At 44.6% G+C, this 18,187-nt stretch overlaps 1 long non-coding RNA gene across 1 annotated transcript in view; it reads right to left on the bottom strand.

Moving 5' to 3' along the window:
- Positions 1 to 18,187, bottom strand: part of LOC128312967 (uncharacterized) — a 315,318-nt gene that overhangs the window by 225,213 nt on the left and 71,918 nt on the right. The window contains exon 3 of the long non-coding RNA XR_008293007.1: positions 13,868 to 13,955. This is a non-coding gene — a long non-coding RNA (uncharacterized LOC128312967). The remainder of the gene's footprint in view (positions 1 to 13,867; positions 13,956 to 18,187) is intronic.

Below are 18,187 nucleotides of genomic sequence, written 5' to 3'. Positions count from 1 at the left end.
GAGCTCATGCCAAATGTCTAGAGTCCCTTGCTTGTGTGGATTTGGCATAATCTAAAAGATAAAGGGCCAAGTCACTTTTTTCTCTTCATTAGTATATTTCAAGGGAAACCCAGGCCATCTGTTTCTGCCTTGTCAACTCCACAGGCCACAGCATGGCTTTAGGGAGACACAGTTGCTGTCCAGATAAGTGCATGAACATTTTAATGTGCCAATTTAAGATGTTTAAGTCCTTTCAAACTTTTTTTCATTTAAATAAAGTCTGGTTTCTCTGGGATAAAGCAATCCAAGTAGTCAAAGATAGTAACCGGAGTAGATTCCAAGCCTGGCAAAAGCCTTCTCTAATCTTCTGAATTTCCCACATGAAGGAAATTGGGTAAAACAGTGCTGGTGTGCAAGGTCAGTGCCTCAGCCACATGCTACCATCTGTCCCACTGACAATATAGAAAGAGCATGGCGGGTAAGTTCCACATTTGTTTTAGCGATCATTTCATCTCTCTGGAAGCAGAAGTATCAAAAGTGGGAACTGTGACTCTGGTCTTCATTTCGATAAAAAGAAGAAACAGGTACAGAATACAGAAATGGCAAGTCATTTGGGAAAAATAGATCATAATGGAGGATAACGAGAGAGTGTCCAATCCAAACATATCAATTGGTCTCCACCACCTTCTTGCTCTGTGTTCCAGCCATGGTGCTCTTCTCACAGCATCCACACATCACATCATTGCTTGCCCTTACCCACCACCTGGCAGGCCCACTCCCTTCTTGTCCCACCCCTGCCTTGAAGTCAGCTCAAAACCACCCTTTCTCAGGGACCTCCCAGACTGTCCCCACCACAGTGCCAACCTAGAGTTTTCTCTCCCCCTGCTCCCCACCACCAACCTATTATTATAACACATCAGACACATTGTTGGAGAAAGAGAAATAGTTCTCCCCATATTGTCATATTTCATATTTCTGCCCAAGAGCTCCCTCTCCATATGAAGGATTATTAGAAGTCATTTCAGGCACTCTCACAGCTTATCTCCATGAGAAGAAGAGTTAGACTCTGACTGAAGCCTAATGTTTGCCGACCCATGTTTTACTAAGGAAACATGTTGATTATGCCTCAAAATCAGGAACTGGGCCAATTGTTGATGTTGCTGTTGTTTTTCCTGTGGACGGTGACAGTTTCTCCTCCATTTCCTGCCCCCCGTGCAGTATTCACTCATGGGAATAGTCCACTCTTCTCTGTGGTCCTTGGCCATTCAGCTTAATGGTGAGAGCATTTAGAATTACTTGTATAGGTCCAGTCATACTGGTGTAGAAGCAGTGAGTCCCCACCATGACCTCAGATCTCATTCTATTCTTCGGTACAACTCATCAGAAGCAATACTTGGGGTTATCGCCCAGAGTAATAAACCAGTACCTCAGTTCCCATTTACCTCGTGTTGCTTTAATGACTTCTCTAGCCCCTAGGATCCTAAAGAAGGAGAGGTGAGTGGCCATTCAATTCCACCACACTTGGCATTTGCTCTCATTACTGAGCTCTTTCAATGTCTTCAGATGCTTTGCCTCCAAACAAGATTTTATAATTGTTGAAGGCAGAAATGTCTATGCCTCCTTATAACCCCTCCAGCGCCCAACACAGTGTCCTGTGGGTAATTGATATTCAATAGGCTACTTGTTAAAAGTATTCTCCACAAGCAAATACAAGCCTGTGAATCACCAGCCATGCCCTGTGCCTCCAACTCCCCAAACCAAGCCCTGCTATCAAACAAGAGCGTTGCAGTGTTTGAGTGAAAAATGAGACTCAAGGGGACACATTTGAATTCCCAGTGTGTTTCATTTGTTTTTCCCAGTGGCATAGGCAAAGAAATTGCTCATCCTGTCTGTGGATCTCAACACTTCAGAAACAATATAGATCTTATCTCTGGTCCATTTAATTGAACATAAAAAGCAAGGTCACTGCAGCCATTTGGTCCCGGTGCCTTCAGAACCACTGCATCAACTCAGAGAGAATATTTAGCTCTCCTGTCACCTACTGCTTAGAAACAAAACAAATGGCATTAACAGGTCTTTAATCTTCTCATTAGGGCAGGCATATGGGCTGGAGTTGGTGAGTCTGAGAAAAATAAGTCTCCATGCTTCTTTCAAGTAAGACTTCAGACAGCAAGAGCAGGCAAATGCCATACTCTTCCTCCCACTATATATAAAACTACTTTCAGTGAGAGAGGGAGGAAAAAAAATACATTCTGGTTATATTTTACTGGATTTCTTTTGCTTTGTGATAAGCCCATTTTTGTTCTCGGTCACCGTCATCCCATAGAGGAAGGATATTTACATGAAAAGAAGAACCGAGACCACTTTGAACCATAAAACAAATGGATTGAGGTCAAATGCATTGCATGGTCCAGCCTGCCCAGGGCACCTTAAGCAACCACACTATTCCTTTCCCAGTGAAGGGTACTTCTATTGAGCTGCCAGTGTGGGAGCAGAGGAAAGGAGCCTGCCTAAGACTCTCCCCACCCCCAGCACAGGAAGGAATGTAACCAAGGACACCGTCTCCCTCAGGACCTTGCCCTTCACAGAGTCCCATGCAGCTGTTGGACCCGGTCTGTGGGTACAGGGCCCAAAGGCCCCACTTCTGGGGCTCAGCGTTCCTCTGACCCCAGCACAGAGAATTCTGCCCTTGTAAAATGTGTTAAAAAAAAATAACCCAGATTCCTTCTCTGAATGCTTGACTATGCCAGGGGTAAGGCAGATGGAAACTCAAAGGGCAACCACAGAATTTTATTATGGTATCAGGTTGCAGGCCAGGCCAAGTACAGAAATCACCTAAGGGCCTTACCTGAACAACATTGAGGGTAGGAGTGAGCAGAGTTGGAATCTGGGATCCCTCATGGGGCTCTGTAGGGAACATTCTGTTACCCAGAGACTAGTAAGTAGTGATGATCAAACTGGCAGTGATCCTCAGGATTTTGTTACAAATAATTGGGGAAACGGAAGGTGGGTTTGCAGTGAAATAGAGCCAAGAGAGTTTATCTCTGAAAAAAATAGGTGATAGACAGGGGTGTACACAGGGCAAAAGAGCAAGGTTGAGGGAAGGCATCATGCCTTGTCCCAAGAGGGAAGGTCAGAGTCTCCAAGAAGAGGCAGGGGAAGGGAACGTTCTGAGTAAGCCTCTTTGCCAGCTACAGGGCAACTGACCCCGGTCATACTCCCCTGAAATGATTCTAAGTCATTAGCACCAGTCAGATTCCTTGGAATCTCGCCCATGAGTGGAGCATACCTTTCCAGGCCCCTACCTTCCCCCACAGCTCACATCATCATTCTCCCTTATCTTTCTAGAGCCAGAATCTTGGTAGCACTGTTCTTCATTAATCATTCATCAGCCAGCCCTGGTCTGCAGGGACGCCATTTCCTTCTGTAAGAACCCTCTCCCCATGTACAGTCATTACTGGAAATGCACAAATTGCCACACACATTTTCATTTGCTCAAGGCGGTTGTTTTTATGAGCAGTGGTGAAAACAAAATTCCATTACGTCAAAGTTAATTCCTCTGCAGCACATCAATGGATGCTCCTCGGAGGCAATGCATTAGCCAGCTGCAATCAGTAGCTTAGAGGGCTGACGGATTTGGAGCTTCTGTGATGCATTCGCCACTAGAATTACAGTAATGACCAATCCTTCCACTTACCTGGGGCTGCCTCTTTTGGATAAATCCCAAAATGCGTCACTGGCTACCTATATATCACTCATCCATCAGCTGAAGTAGAGAACCCATTCGGTAATCCCAGCCAGCATACGCATGCCTCCATTTGAGGCCAGAGAAATGTGGCCTGAGGGACAACCCACACACAGCAATTCAGCTCTGACTTGCCTTCCTCCTGCATATAAATCTGGTCTTCCAGGAATTTGATTTGGTCAGAGATCTCACAGCTGCTTCCCACAGGCAGAGGCAGCTGGCAGGGTCCCACAAGGCAACATTATGGTGCCAAAACCCCAAGGAGGGGAAGGCAGGTGTTGATCAGCTAGTGCCCATCCAAGAGCCTTTGGGCTGCTCCTGTAGCAACGCAGGCATCCTATAAAAACACTTGGGGCTGCTATGGGATTGGCATCAGGAACATCCTGATGAAGCACACACAGCCTTAGGGATGGAGAAGCCCAGTAGTTCAGTGGGTTTGGAAATGCTGTGGGAAAAGGACAGTGATGAGAAGATCACCCTTAGGGGTGGAATAAGGAGATACTGGGGGAGATGCTTTCTGAACATCGCAATGTCAGGGACTCCAAGAAAGCATTCCTCATCTCCCCAAACAAGCACTTCACTTGCAGGTACTAGAACTCCTTTAACAGGGCACAAGGTCAGTCGGTCCACAGTTAGGACCAAAATCAAAATGCAGGTATCCCTAAGACAGACAGCTCATCATTTGGATAAATGATTCATATGGGAGCCTTTTCTGACGGGTGAGGAAGGAGAGGAAGGTGTCACCGGGAACCTCACGAGAGGAGAAGAGGGTGACAACACAGAGGGGATAAGGGGCAGCAGAAGGGGGACCACAAACACCTCATCTACTTCACAACTAAGTAGAAGTTGGGAGGGCTTCCCTACTTAGAGAACTGAGAGAGTTCCTCAGATGGAGGCTTCCATGAGAGGGTGAGAGAATCCAGAAATTAAAGACTGAGGAGTTAGAAGTATCCCGTCATTTTTTTCCATGAATTCATTTTGAAAAAATAATTTTTTAATGTGTATTTATTTTTGAGAGAGAGAGGGTGACAGAGCACAAGCGGGGGAAGGCAGAGAAAGGGGGAGACACAGAATGCAAAGCAGGCTCCAGGCCCCAAACCGTCAGCAAAGAGCCCGACGCAGGGCTTGAAGTTACAACCGCAAGATCATGGCATAGCCGAAGTCGGAGGCTCAACCAACTGAGCCACCCAGGCGCTCCTTGACGAAATAATTTTGACCCAGCAACAGCCATGCCTGCCTCTCTTACCACAGCTTAAGGAGATTTCGTGTCACTAATTTATTGTCCTGCCGGGGTAAGTTTTTGATGGCTAGTGAAACTATTCAAGGACGAATGACTTAGATCCATCAAAGAAAAACTATGAAGAAGGGAAGATTGCATACTTGTCCAAAATGATCCTGATTAGCTCTCTACATGGGCTAAGGTGACCACACGCCTCTCTTCTCTTTATAAACTTGGGCAGAGTGGTCATTCAGAAAACCCTGTGGTCACTAGGCCTAATGAGACAAGGAACAGTAGAAGGTGGGTCTGATGGCTGAGAGGTTACCACATGTAGGGAACATGCAGTTGTCCAGAGTCAGAGAGAGAGAGTCTTGGGGGCACTGAGATCATTTGAAACCTATCACATAGGCTGTCTGTGACCATCAATATTAAAACATAATTGAGCGTGAATAACTGAAGGTGACCTGAACTCCAAAACCCAACAACAAAAAGAATGTTCCCAAAGGCTGTGGAATTTTAGAAGCCATTTAATTTCTTTGCAATGTTAAGGTTTGAGGTGGATTTTCCATGCCTGAATCACACTTCTCACCCTTTCCTTTGGGGATTCTCAATAGAAGGACGGTACTCACAATGGAGCTCAATGAAGAACAAAATGCAGTTTTATACATAACTGCAAAAGAGCCTAGGAACTCCATAACACAGGACTTTGGGGATAAAGCTGAATTGGAGCACATGGCTCAGGACAGAAGACCCAAGTGGGGTCACCCACATGCTCTCAGCGCAGAGCTTGACGCCTACCTGTTTAAGCTTGTACTTCAGGAGTAAGAAATATGGTGGAATTTCATAAGAGGTCTGAGGTCTGCTTGAAAAGGGCTGGCCAACTCAAGTGACTCAATCAATACTCTATGCATTGGCAAGCCTTTCTTGGCAGGGAGTGCATGGGATGCAGAGCTAAGAAGGGGGTAAAGAGACTGTTTAAGAGCATGTCCATACTTTCCCCTATATAAGGAGAGGGATGAGTTTTCTGCCCTCTATGAAGAGATGCTGAAACACAAGGAGAAAACACAAAAGTCATATGAACAGGAATTTGCAAGCAAGTCTATATATCCAGTGATCGCTTTGCTGAGAAATCCTTTCCAGTAAGTAAAAAGCCCATATGCCTAGCTAAACAGACAATAAGGCATGAGATTCCTACCTAACTCCACAGAAAACCACCCAGGCGCAAGGTAGAGTAATAACCCGCAAGTACAGGAAACAAAGGACAGCCAAAGGGATTTGTTGCCATCCCAGGGCCTTTGAAGACTTTTAGGAAATGTTATAAATGTGCAGGGAAAGGCTATGTCTAGATTGTTTAGCAATTGGGCACTAATCATCAGGACTTAAACAGATTATCCCGGTGTGGATGGTGGCAAGCAGATGTTTAACACACCCATAGCCCATATGCAGCTGGAGAACCTTAGGCCATGGTTTGGTGCTTTGTGCAACTGATTCAGGAGAATATGATGCCCAGAAAAGATGCTGACTGCCTAGAATAGGTTCTAGGGCTTGGCTCATTGACCAGTTGTCTGAGAATGGAGGTGTCCTTGGATTGCATGCTATGCCCTCTCTGTTCTGGACATAACAGAAATAAAGAAGAGTTGAATGACACAAAGACTGATATCTACCACCTTTTTCTTGTGCCTTTGTTGGAATGAATAACAAAATCAGACTCCTCACGCGTTCTGGGCGCCAAGGTGGGAGAATTCCATGAGGTCTTTAGGTGATTTTTTGAAGAGGATAGCTAAAGCATAGACAGTTGACCAAACTAGGGAAGAAGGAAGAAAAGAGAGAGATGACAAAACCCATTTGGCCTAAAATTTCCATCCTCATTTCCTCAAGGTTTCAAAGGTGTCTCAAGGCACCTTGAGGGATAAGAGGGGTGGATCAGGCAAGGTTTCACACCTACTTCGATCACAGCCATTCAATTTCAGTTTTGTATAGTGGAATTTTTATACCATACTTCATTTGCCCAACAGGGAAAGTCTTTTGCCTTAGGAAGGTGAAAATAATTTTTTTTTTTAAGGTTGAATACCACTGCTCTGCTCTAGAAAGGATAAAGAATAGGAATTCCTAAAATAACATGGAACAAAACTCTTGGCCTCTAGTGTATCCAATTATATAAATTGACTGAAGCATAACTTGAATTAAACCTGCCAGCTTCTGGATGATTTATCCTTTCCTCTCCTTCCCATGGTCCAACCATCCCAAGATCCTATAAAGGAAAAGAGCCCTGATCTCAGAAATGAAAGCTGCAAAGTACAGGTGGGCTCTTTTGTTTACTAGAGATGTAACCTGTGCTAATCACCCAGGCTTCAAGCCTCTATTTTCTTGACTGTAAAAAGACATTACGATTCACACCCTCCCTACTTCACAGGGTTGTGCAGATAATTTATGTGAGAGAAACTTTTCCCTTGAAAGAGCATTATGCAAATGTGTGTTTGTTATTTCTGAGTATCTTGAAGCACTGATGCATTTTCCAGTACATATTTCAGTCAATGAATTACTTGTTCATATCAACCCAAACTTCTGCCACCTGCAGATAGGCAAGGGTGGGTAAATGAGTAAGACTCTTAAGTTTGGGTAATAAGTTTCAGGGAAGTCACAGGATAAAGAATTCGGGAATCCCAGGGTGGATGCCACAGCCGCATGTCAGTGAATGCCTTCCACTGGCCCTCTGCTTGGCCTACAGACCATGTCAGTCAGAATTAGAAAAGGAGCCCCCAGCAGCCCTCTGAGGGGACCTGGCCAGGGGATGTGCTCATTGCTGATTCTAGATGCAGTAGCCACACTACCACACTCCTGCTTCTTCTTATCACTCTGCTCCAGGTACATGCCCTAGAGTCAATGAGGGTCCCAGCAACTGGCTGCACCCTGTCCATTCTGGCTCACCACCCCATACTTTAACAGAACAGTGGAAAGAAGAGATGATGTGGATGGGAGGCAGGACAGCCCAGAGGCTATGCTGAGACCAGTGGCCATGAGGTTCCAGAAGGAAAACAGATGAATGATTTTAGCTAGGATCAGAAAAGAAAGAAAGAAACCACCATATTGCCATCCTGTATTTTCAAAAGCGAGAATAAAATCCATACACCGTTCTTACATCTGCAAATACCAAGACAGCAGCGATCTGGATTAGCAGACTACAGCAATGCCCCCTTTCAGGCCTCCCAACAATCTCTTAAGCATCAGAAACCCCAGCACCAGGTTAGCAAACCCCCTTGTTCACTAGCGCTACTGATGGCTCCACAATGACGGCAGATTTAACCATGAAGATGCCACAAAATGCTGCAAACAGACTGTTTTTAAACCATAAATTAAACCCAGGCATAAACAAAAAGTGTTACTTCACAATGGAGAAGTACATGTGACATTTTCAAATGCTATGCCCCAGCATCTGTTTATCTGATAAATCACTGTCCTCATCCTAATTAATGACAATGAGAAGTAAACATGTTCACAGAAAGAACCAATCTCAAGATTGTAAAACGGGAACCAGATCACTGAAGAGCAAGCAGGGTAACAATAAAGTAAAAACAAGACTGCATAGGAAAGTGCTCTGTTGTGCTTTGCATAGGGAAATGGTCACAGGAAACCATGAAAATTTAAAAACAAATCAGAATGTATCCATAATTATACTTGACCTTTAAAAAATGCCTTGCCATTTTCAAAGCCCCTTCACACAACCTGATCAAATTGGATGCTCACAAAACCCTAGGAAATAGGCAACCCAGAGCCCGTTCCTGTCTGACTGATGGCGAACTAAAGTCTAAAGAGGTTAAGGGACTTGTCCCCTAACATCCAGCCGGTAAGTAGCAAACCCCAGTTTCCAGCTCTCTCTGCTATGTGAAACCTTACAAGAGCTAAGGAACCACACATAAATATCTCACAGGAAGCATTAGATTGTCCAGCTTCTCGAAATGAAAGATCAGAAATCAACTGGCCTATGTCATGGGTCAAGAAATGCAGCGTCACCATGGGGGGGAGGCATCCCCTTAGCATGTCCACGTTGCAAGCCCATCTACAGGTCCCTTCTCACTCACCCATTTTTTTTCCTACAAACGTACTGAAGCATAAAGATGCTAGAGGATGGGCCCAGGATGAACTAAAAAATTCCACTGCCAGTTCCAGTGCCAACAAACAGCATCAATGAGTGTCCACCAGACACCAGAACATTGGGGAGGTGGAGGGAGGGTGCACAAAATGAACAGAACATGTGGTCCTGCCCTGCAAGCCAGTTGAAACCGCGCCCCCCCCACCCCAGTGCAAACATAGTATGCTAACAGAGTTAAGGTCGTCCTCACTTTCTTTTATGGAATCTGGGAGTGCCATGCCTAGAAGAGCCACTTCTCATCGACCATTTGCTCAATTTCTTATGAGTCATGGCTCATCCTCGAGCCATTCTTTAACCCACTTCAAGCTTGGCTCAGTGAATGAAGAGGATCCATTTTGAAAATGGATCCTGCGCCAGTTTCGGGAGTTGCTAGCTCTCAAATCCATGCGAGCTACCTACCATTTTGGCCAGGTCTTTTTTTGTGTGTGTTTGTGTCTTTGCCTGGATGTACAATGTCATTAAGATATTCATAATCATAGAGGGAGGTAGACCCCACCAAGGACATGTTTAGGGGATGCCTCCCCCCATCGTGACGCTGCATTTCTTGACCCTTGACATAGGCCAAACAACAAACTTTGCCTTTATTATTTAACTTACTATCCCAGCATACAAGGAAACCAGGGCATAGTGCTGCAAATGCCAAGCTCGTTGATGAAATGGGTTTTACAGCCAAGAGGTGAGTGGGCTATCTAGGCTCAGAGACAATACGTTTGTAGCAATAACACTTTACTAGACAATGAATCAGCAAACTGCACTGAAGGCTTGTTTCATTTGCTCTGAGAAAGACTGGTCTTCCCACCGCACCACTTTTCTAGGTTACAATCTGGGAGAATGTTTTCTTTTCCAGTTCTCGAGAAATACCACTCTGATTCGGGGTGAAACACAGCCCTAAGCCTTATGAGGAAAATGGAGACTAATAAAATGCAATGTGACATCCTAGAGGAAACTTCAGCCCACCCAGCCAAGTACCGAAAGCCAAAAACTTCTAGCCCGGGCTGGGAAGGGACCCAGGGTCTTGCTCTATGAAAACAATATCAAAATCTATCAACACAGTTCCAGCCAGGACCCCTCACTCCTGAGATGGATCAAGGCTAATTAAGTTGCCAGATGGACTAACCATGTTAAACACTTTAAAAGACTGGTTTTCACTCACTGAAATAGCCAGCCCTCCCCTCTGGATACAGGCATAAATGCTCCCAACCTTCCTGGAATGTTCAGCAACTCCCGGAAAGGAAGGGGGCAGAATGCTTGCTAAGTATGAGTAGGGAACTAGAGTGTTCTCTTAAGGCAGGGTTTGTCAGCAGCGGCACTGTTGACATCTTGGGTTGAGGGGGCATACTGGTTTTTTAGGTCTGCTGTAACAAACTACCACAAACCGCATGGCTTAAAACAACCAAAATTTCTTTTCTCATAGACCTGGAGGCCAGAAGTTCAAAATCAAGGTGTTACAGGGTTGGTTCTTCCTAAGGGCTGTGAAAGAGAATCTGTTCCGTGACTCTCTCCTAGCTTCTGGGGATGACCTGTGATCCCTGGCGTTCCTCGGCTTGTTGATGCACAAAAGTGCATCATTCCACTCTCTGCCTCCATCTTCTCAAGTTTCTTCATATGTCCCTATGTCTTCATAGGGCCATCCTCTTATAAGGACACCAGTCACGCTGGATTAGGGGTTCACCTACTTATCTTAACTACTTACATGGGCAACCACTCTCTTATCAAATACAGTCACATTCTGCGGTACTCAGGGATTAGGACTTCAGTATTCTCTTTGGAAGGACACGGTTCAGCCAATAACAGGAGAGTGTCCTGGGCATTGCAGGATGTCTAGCAGCATCCCTGGCTTCTACCCAGTAGATGACATTAGCACCCTTCCAGTCATGACAATCAAAAATGTCTCCAGACGTTGTCAAATGTCCCCTGGGGGCAAAATTACCTCTGGCTGAGAAGCATTCTCCTAGGAATTTGGCTCAAATATAAAAGTTTACATTCTGATGCTGTTTTAATTACTTGTCCTGTGACCTTGAACAATGTGATGAAACTCTCCCTTCACTTTTGTCACTTTTCTCATGGAGTTGAGGTGTTGGTGAGGCTTACATGAGATACTGTGTGAAAGTATATGTTGCACAATAGGACCCAATAAGTGACAGCCATTATCTTTCATAGATGAGGGAAGCTCCCTTTGCAAGACCCTCCACAGGTCTCAGGATTTACTACACTGATACTGAACTCTGGCCTCTGTGCCTGAGACCCCGAGAAGGCACAGGAACTTTCCAAGTCTTCTCTACATCTTCTTCTGGGGCCAGACGGTTCCCTTACCACCCAGCCCGTTCCCTCCCAGCATCTGTGATTGCAACACTGAAGCTGCAGATAGCCATATATCAGAGCCAGGGAAGGGGAAACTCTGGGTATGATGAGAATGTTAATGTGGCTGCATTGCACCATGGCCAGTATCAGTCCAACTGAATGCTGTAGAAAATCTACTGGAGGAGACAGGGTTGGAGAAGATGAGGAAATCTGACTCTTGGATGTTGGTTATGACATAACTTTGGAGACCTTACCTCCCTTACACGAAATTATAATCTGAGATCCCATGCCAGGTGTTGAGGGAGGAAAATAATATATCTTCTTTAAATGTCTATCTCATATCCTCAAAAAAAAAGCGCCTGTCACATGCTAGGAGGTCAATAAAAGTGTGTGTTTATTAAACGTGCCTCCTCTGGGTCCATAAGCTCTTTAGCCTTCAAGATGGCATTTTTCTTTAAAGCTTTAATACAAATAATCCAAGCCCACATCCCCATGGATTTTGGGGAATCCCTTATTTTTTTCATATTTACTCTCATGAACATTCCCAAAGAATTTTAACGTGTCCCACAGATCCATCCTGGTGGACATGAAATTCTTCCATCCATCATTATCCAGGTTGCCTCTTGCCATCTTTTAATTGGCTTATTGTCACTCGCTCCATATACTTTCAACTCAAGTGTGAACGCCCACCCCAGCTGCCCAACACACTGCTAAGAGCAGGTGGACAGCACATAACAGATCCATTAACAAGACTCTGAGAGACCAAGTAACTACACAAGTTGCTTTCATCTGCTGCTCCAGTGCGGATACTCTCAGGGTCCCTGGCCCATATGTGACTCCATATCCCTGCCTATTTCCCCACAGGCTTCTACGTATTGGGATAAGGGGAAGGTGGCACCTCAACCTTCCCATAAGAATCTCCGGGCCTTTTTCTGCCTGAGGACTTGGCCCCATTCGGTTCCACACCAGGGAATGACAGGAAAGTCCTCTCTCCCTGTATCATTTCCCACCCCCATGACAACTGACAGTGGAAACATTGTCCCCTTCAGGAACAAGGTGCAATTTGGCCTCTATTGCCCCCCAAAGCAATCACTATATTTATACCAGTAATTTCTAAAATGTGGGTTTATTCGATCTCAAATAAGACCAATGAGGGACATCACTACCACAGCCAGGTAACACCGTGATAAGCCCAGTCCCCACAATTTGCAAAGTCATTCCTCTGGTCCAGGTTAATAGTCCTCATGGCACAGTCCTGCCCTCAGTGAACAAATCTGGGTGAAAAAGACATCCATATCTCCCAAGAAAAAATGAAAACTTTCCAACACAGCACATATCCACATTTAAGTGGGAAGAATATATACACTCAACGTGTGTACTAGACAGAAGACTTAACTTGTAGCCATTTATATTTGAATTACTTTATTAGTTCAGATCTCCCCCAACACATTGGTAGATTTGTGCCTTATATTTGCCTGATTAAAAGGACTTACCCAAAAGAAGTTCCTAAACCATAAAAGTATGTTGAACATTTTATTTGATTACCGAACAGGATCCAAAACTCCTTCCCAATTTAGGGGATCCCCCTTGTGCAGGTCCTCAGAAGCGAAATGTGGCTGATTCTCACCCTCTCCACACATTGGCAACCAAACCAAGGACACACACAAGACCAGGGCTGCCGCCATGTTTGTTTTTACACCACTCTGCTCCAGGTGTGCCCTGCATATTGGAGTCATCCTTGATTTGCGTATTTATTATAACAATATTCTGACAGAGGAATTTACATAAAGGTTCCATTTAGGCCAGTGGCAGTCCTGGTCTAGCCCCAACTAATACTTTAAATTTAAGAAAGTGGTACAAAATCCAAAGTTCAGAGAGATTAGCTCTGTGGTGGATGGAGAGTTGGATAGCCCTGGAACCCATGTCCAACGGCTAGAGTCATGGTGACAATGTCCACTGGCAGCCATAGGTAGTGGCAACAGCATTGTACATCAGTGACGATGCCCATACCGTGGCCCAAATGTTCATCCTGCTGACCCTCCATTGATTACTGTCCATTTTCCACACCTGGTTTTCCAGCCTCCCCATCAATTCTGTGGGTTAGTCAGGAAACTTCCAACTCCATGCCTGTACTACACAGCTAGACATAGCTTCAGAAAGAACTCATAAACTCATGATCATGAAAACTGCCCAGCAATAATTTTTCCATAGTAAATTTGTTTCCCCACTTTTTCAGATACCATTTCACACCTTTTTCTCCCTCCTCAATAAATCTATTATCCCCTCTGATAGCTCCTCTCCCTATCCTCATTTTTTGCTGATAAGTTCACACTTCATTTCACCAAAAAAATAGAAGCAAATGAGAAACCTCTGTACACACCTGCTCTCCCTTCCCCCTGTTGAAATGAGTGGACCATTCCTGGTCCTGTCTCAGCAGCCCTTCACTTGTGAGCCAACACTCTTCGCTACTCACCTCCATGAAGGACTCTACTCCTGCAGTCATGGCCTCTCTCTCCCACATCGCCTACAGGGTATCGTATGTCAATCAGCAGCATCATAACCTGCTGATGGAAACAATGCTTCCATTAGATTAAAAAAAATTTTTAACGTACCCTTCAGCCCATCAGCAATACCCTACTCCAAATCCTGATGGGGCACTGTACTCCAGAAGGGCAAGATTGTAGATATGCTTAAATTGGACACCCTCCCATCGTGGAGGGGCTCAATTTGTTCTCACCAAAATAGACACTGACTTGTGAATGTGAATTTGCTTTCTCTGCATCATCCAACATGATTCTGCGAGGAGATCCATCAGTGGACTTACTATATGCCTATACATAATTATATCCCATAGAACATATTTTCTGACCAATGGTTTCACTTTATAGGAAAAGAAGTAAGCCAATCTGGCTGATGTCTGCGGAATTCAGTGGTACTATAACACACCCCATCGCCCAAAGACAGCTATGTAATGGTGCAATAGCCCACTAAATCCTCAATTACCATGCTGGCTTGGAAACAAAACTCTGTGATACGGGTGCAGCCCTGTAGGATGCTGTATGTACTCTGAACCAGTGATCAATATATAGCCCTCTAATATGTGTGTTTCCTAACACCACTAAACAATTAACTCAATTCTGACACTTTATGCCTAGAGATAGCATCAGATCCCAAAAATTAAGGACTTAGTCTGATAAGACTGGATTGAAAGTAAAAACTGTCGCCTGGTTTCTGACCCACCAGCTATAGATTGGAGGTTCCCACACCTTCCTCGGGGTTGATTAACTTGCCAGAGCAGCTCACAGAACTCAGGAAAACAACTAGATTACCAGTTTGTTATCAAAGGTTACAACTCAGGAACAGCCAGGTAGAAGAGATGTGTAGCACAAGGTATGAAGAAAATACACAGATCTTCCATGCCTTCTGCGCGCATCATTCTCCTAGGTGCTCCACGTGTTCACCAGCGTGGAAGTTCTCCAAACCTTCTCCTTCTGGAGGCTTCATCACATAGGCATAATTGACTAAACCGTTGGCCACTGATGCTTGATTCGATCTCCAGTTCCTTTCTTCTCTTTAGAGGGAGGGGGTAGGGCTACATTTCTGAATCTTTAGTCACAGGATTGGGTCCCCTGGCAACCAGCCCCCATCCCTAGGTTACCTAGGGACTGTCCTGAGGGTAGCTCATTTACATAACAAAAGACACTGTTATTGCTTAGGAAACTCCAAGGGTTTTAAGAGCTCTGTGCCACGAATAGGACAAAAACAGATATATATCTCTTATTATAAATCACAATATCACAAGTCCTATGTCCACTGTCGCCAAATACACAAGGCAATGAACCAGGGTTAGAAGAGGTCCAACAAAAGTGGCTCTGTCCAACAGTAATAGCTCTGTCCAGCAGCAGCTGAGTCTAGCAATGGCAGTGATGTCCTGAAGCGATGGTCCCACATCCTGGACTGACTGACTGCTGCCAAGCCACTCTTGGTGTCTGCCCATTCTCCAGTCTGAATTCTTCAGCTTTCCCTGTCCATTCTGTGTGCTGATATCCTTCCATTATCCTCCCCCAAAATGCACTTTCAGCCTAAGATGTTCAGTCTTGGTTTCTTTTTCTTGAAACCAAAAGCACACAGACTGTCACAGAAGGCGCTGCACAGAGATCATTCAGAAACTGCTTGCAATCCCCAAAACAGTAGTTTCCTGGCTTTAAAAAATTAAACATTCCATCTCCAACAGGAGAATGAATGTGAGAATGAATGAATTTCAGCTCTCAGCTCCCCTGAGTAGGTGACCAGCTGTTGAGAACCCCACACGGTAAACCTGAGCTCCTAATTTTTTGTACCGCTTGACCTGTACATCTCGCCAGCACTAAAATGATTCGTGGGACCAATCACTGGCAGAAAAAAAGTAGGGGATTTGGACGTATTGGGGTGTTCTATTTGGGGGCTATGGAGCAGATGAATGATGGGGCTGCTCTGGTTCCTAAACCATTTCTTGATTACAAGAAAGTCTTAGATGAAAAGTCATATTTTAAAAATTGTGATACAAGTCGATATCATGCCTTTCGATCATGCTTGAAACCTTCGGAAGGCTGCTAGGATGAAAGACACAACCATAAAACTTAGCCATCCATTTGCACTTATTATTGGAACTTATTAGTTCTTATTAGAGCTTCTTATTGGTTCTTATTAGAACCTCCCCCACCTCCTCACCACCTCCACTACAAAACAGAAGATAAATTACAACATATCTTCCAAAGAGCATGGGATCCCAACCATATTACCTACCGCTGGGCAATCTTTGCAGGATAAATCACTTTGGGGTGCATTTGGAACAAATGCAAAAGGAAATTTTCGATAGGCATTCTTTGCTCCCTCCTCCCGGAATATCCATGAACATGGCCTTTTCTGGCATTCCTAGCATGCCTCCTACTGTGATATCTTAAATTCACAGCATGTTTTAAAATACAGATTTTATCAGTGTTCAGATATGGTGAGGACCACAGATCAGATGAGAACCAATGAAAAAATAGTTTGTCACTCACAGTTCCCAAGAGGAGGGAGTATACCACACCCTGCAGGGCCATGCATAGAAGCACCAGGGTCAGTCAGGAGGAAGAAAGATCAAGATGAGAATGTGGGTTAGAACCTTCATTGTGGCTTCCACACAAAAAGCAGAGCAGGACAAGGTAAGCGGGTTTAGGATTGGCTAGTTTGAATAATTTCAGCAAGCTCTGGAGATAGGGGCTTTCTCTAGTTGTCTGGTACCTGGCCCTGGGATGATTAGGACAGAGGAGTAATGCCTCCTATAAGGTAAGGGCTAGATAGAAGAGGTAGCTTGGAGTATGGGTGTTGGATTGGTTAGTTTTCACATGAGAGGCATGTTCCTGGGTGGGGCCTTTGGTGCCCCTAAGAATTGGCTAGCCCTGGAAAAGGCAGTTTCCCTCAGGCAGTGAGGTCCTCCCCGAGGCTCCCCAGATGCAAAGAGCATCAAGAATGCAGAAAATGAGGGCACATGGATGGTTCAGTCAGTAGAGCATGAAACTCTTGGTTTCAGCTCAGGTCATGATCTTGCAGTTGGTGGGTTTGAGTCCCACATCAGTGCAGATCCTGCTTGGGATTCATTTTCTCTCTCTCTCTCTCTCTCTCTCTCTCTCTCTCTCTCTCTCTCTCTCCCACTCTCTTGCCCCTCCCCTCTTCGTTCATTCTTGCTGTCTCTAAAAATAAATAAACTTTTAAAAAGGCAGAAAACGGAAATACTGCTAATACAGAGAATGACACTGCAAATTCCAGATGAATCATCTAACTGGAGGCAAATCTTATTCACGATCATTTTGGTGATAAGTCCTATGACTTTTAAGATTCCTTCAGTTTCAAGTGACAAAAAAAAAATCATTCTGGCTCAAACAGGAAAAAGGGATGTGTTGGCTCATGTGTCTCAAAATCCAAGGATATGACTGGCTTTTGCAATTGTTTAATCCAAATATCAGGCTCTGTGCTTTTTCGGGCTATCCTCACTGGGCTTCCCTCACTGTACAGCTCAACCAAAGGGTATGGAGCATACATCTTTTGTGGCTACCACTGAATTCAGGGGATGACAGATAAGGCCACTTGCCCAGAAGTTCCAGCACATGTTATCTTGATTCCCATTGGCCATGACTGGACATCCCCATGACTGAGCCAATCACTGTGGCCAGGAGATGGCAAATGGCCTGCTGGATTAAGCCAATCAGAGTATAGGCTTGGAGCCAGGGTGGACCTATTCAAAGGAAACCACATAGTTGGGAAAGGAGGAGAGGTGGTTTCCTAAAGGAAATATGAATAGCTGTTTCCAGCAGGAGAGGTAACTGATGATGAGTTTCAAACACACAGTCTACCAAAAATATGTGGCTTTGCATTAAAATGTTCAATATTAATTTTCTACACATGCAGTACTATGTAGAAAGAAAAGAAAGAAAGAAAGAAAGAAAGAAAGAAAGAAAGAAAGAAAGAGAAAGAGAAAGAAAGAAAGAAAGAAAGAAAGAAAGAAAGAAAGAAAGAAAGAAAAGAGAAAAGAAAAGAAAAGAAAAGAAAAGAAAAGAAAAGAAAAGAAAAGAAAAGAAAAGAAAAGAAAGGAAGGAAGGGAAAGGCTCATGGGGCACCTGGGTGGCTCAGTCGGTTGAGTGTCCAACTTTGACTCAGGTCATGATCTCACAGTTCGTGAGTTTGAGCCCTGCATCAGACTGTGCTGACAGCTCAGAGCCTGGAGCCTTCTTTGGATTCTCCCTCTCTCTCTACCCTCCTCCGCTTGTGCTCT

Source organism: Acinonyx jubatus, chromosome E4 (genome assembly GCF_027475565.1).
Source record: "Acinonyx jubatus isolate Ajub_Pintada_27869175 chromosome E4, VMU_Ajub_asm_v1.0, whole genome shotgun sequence".
Taxonomy (NCBI): domain Eukaryota; kingdom Metazoa; phylum Chordata; class Mammalia; order Carnivora; family Felidae; genus Acinonyx; species Acinonyx jubatus.
The sequence above is the reverse complement of the archived record's forward strand: the minus strand, read 5'-3'. Positions and strand labels throughout refer to the sequence as shown.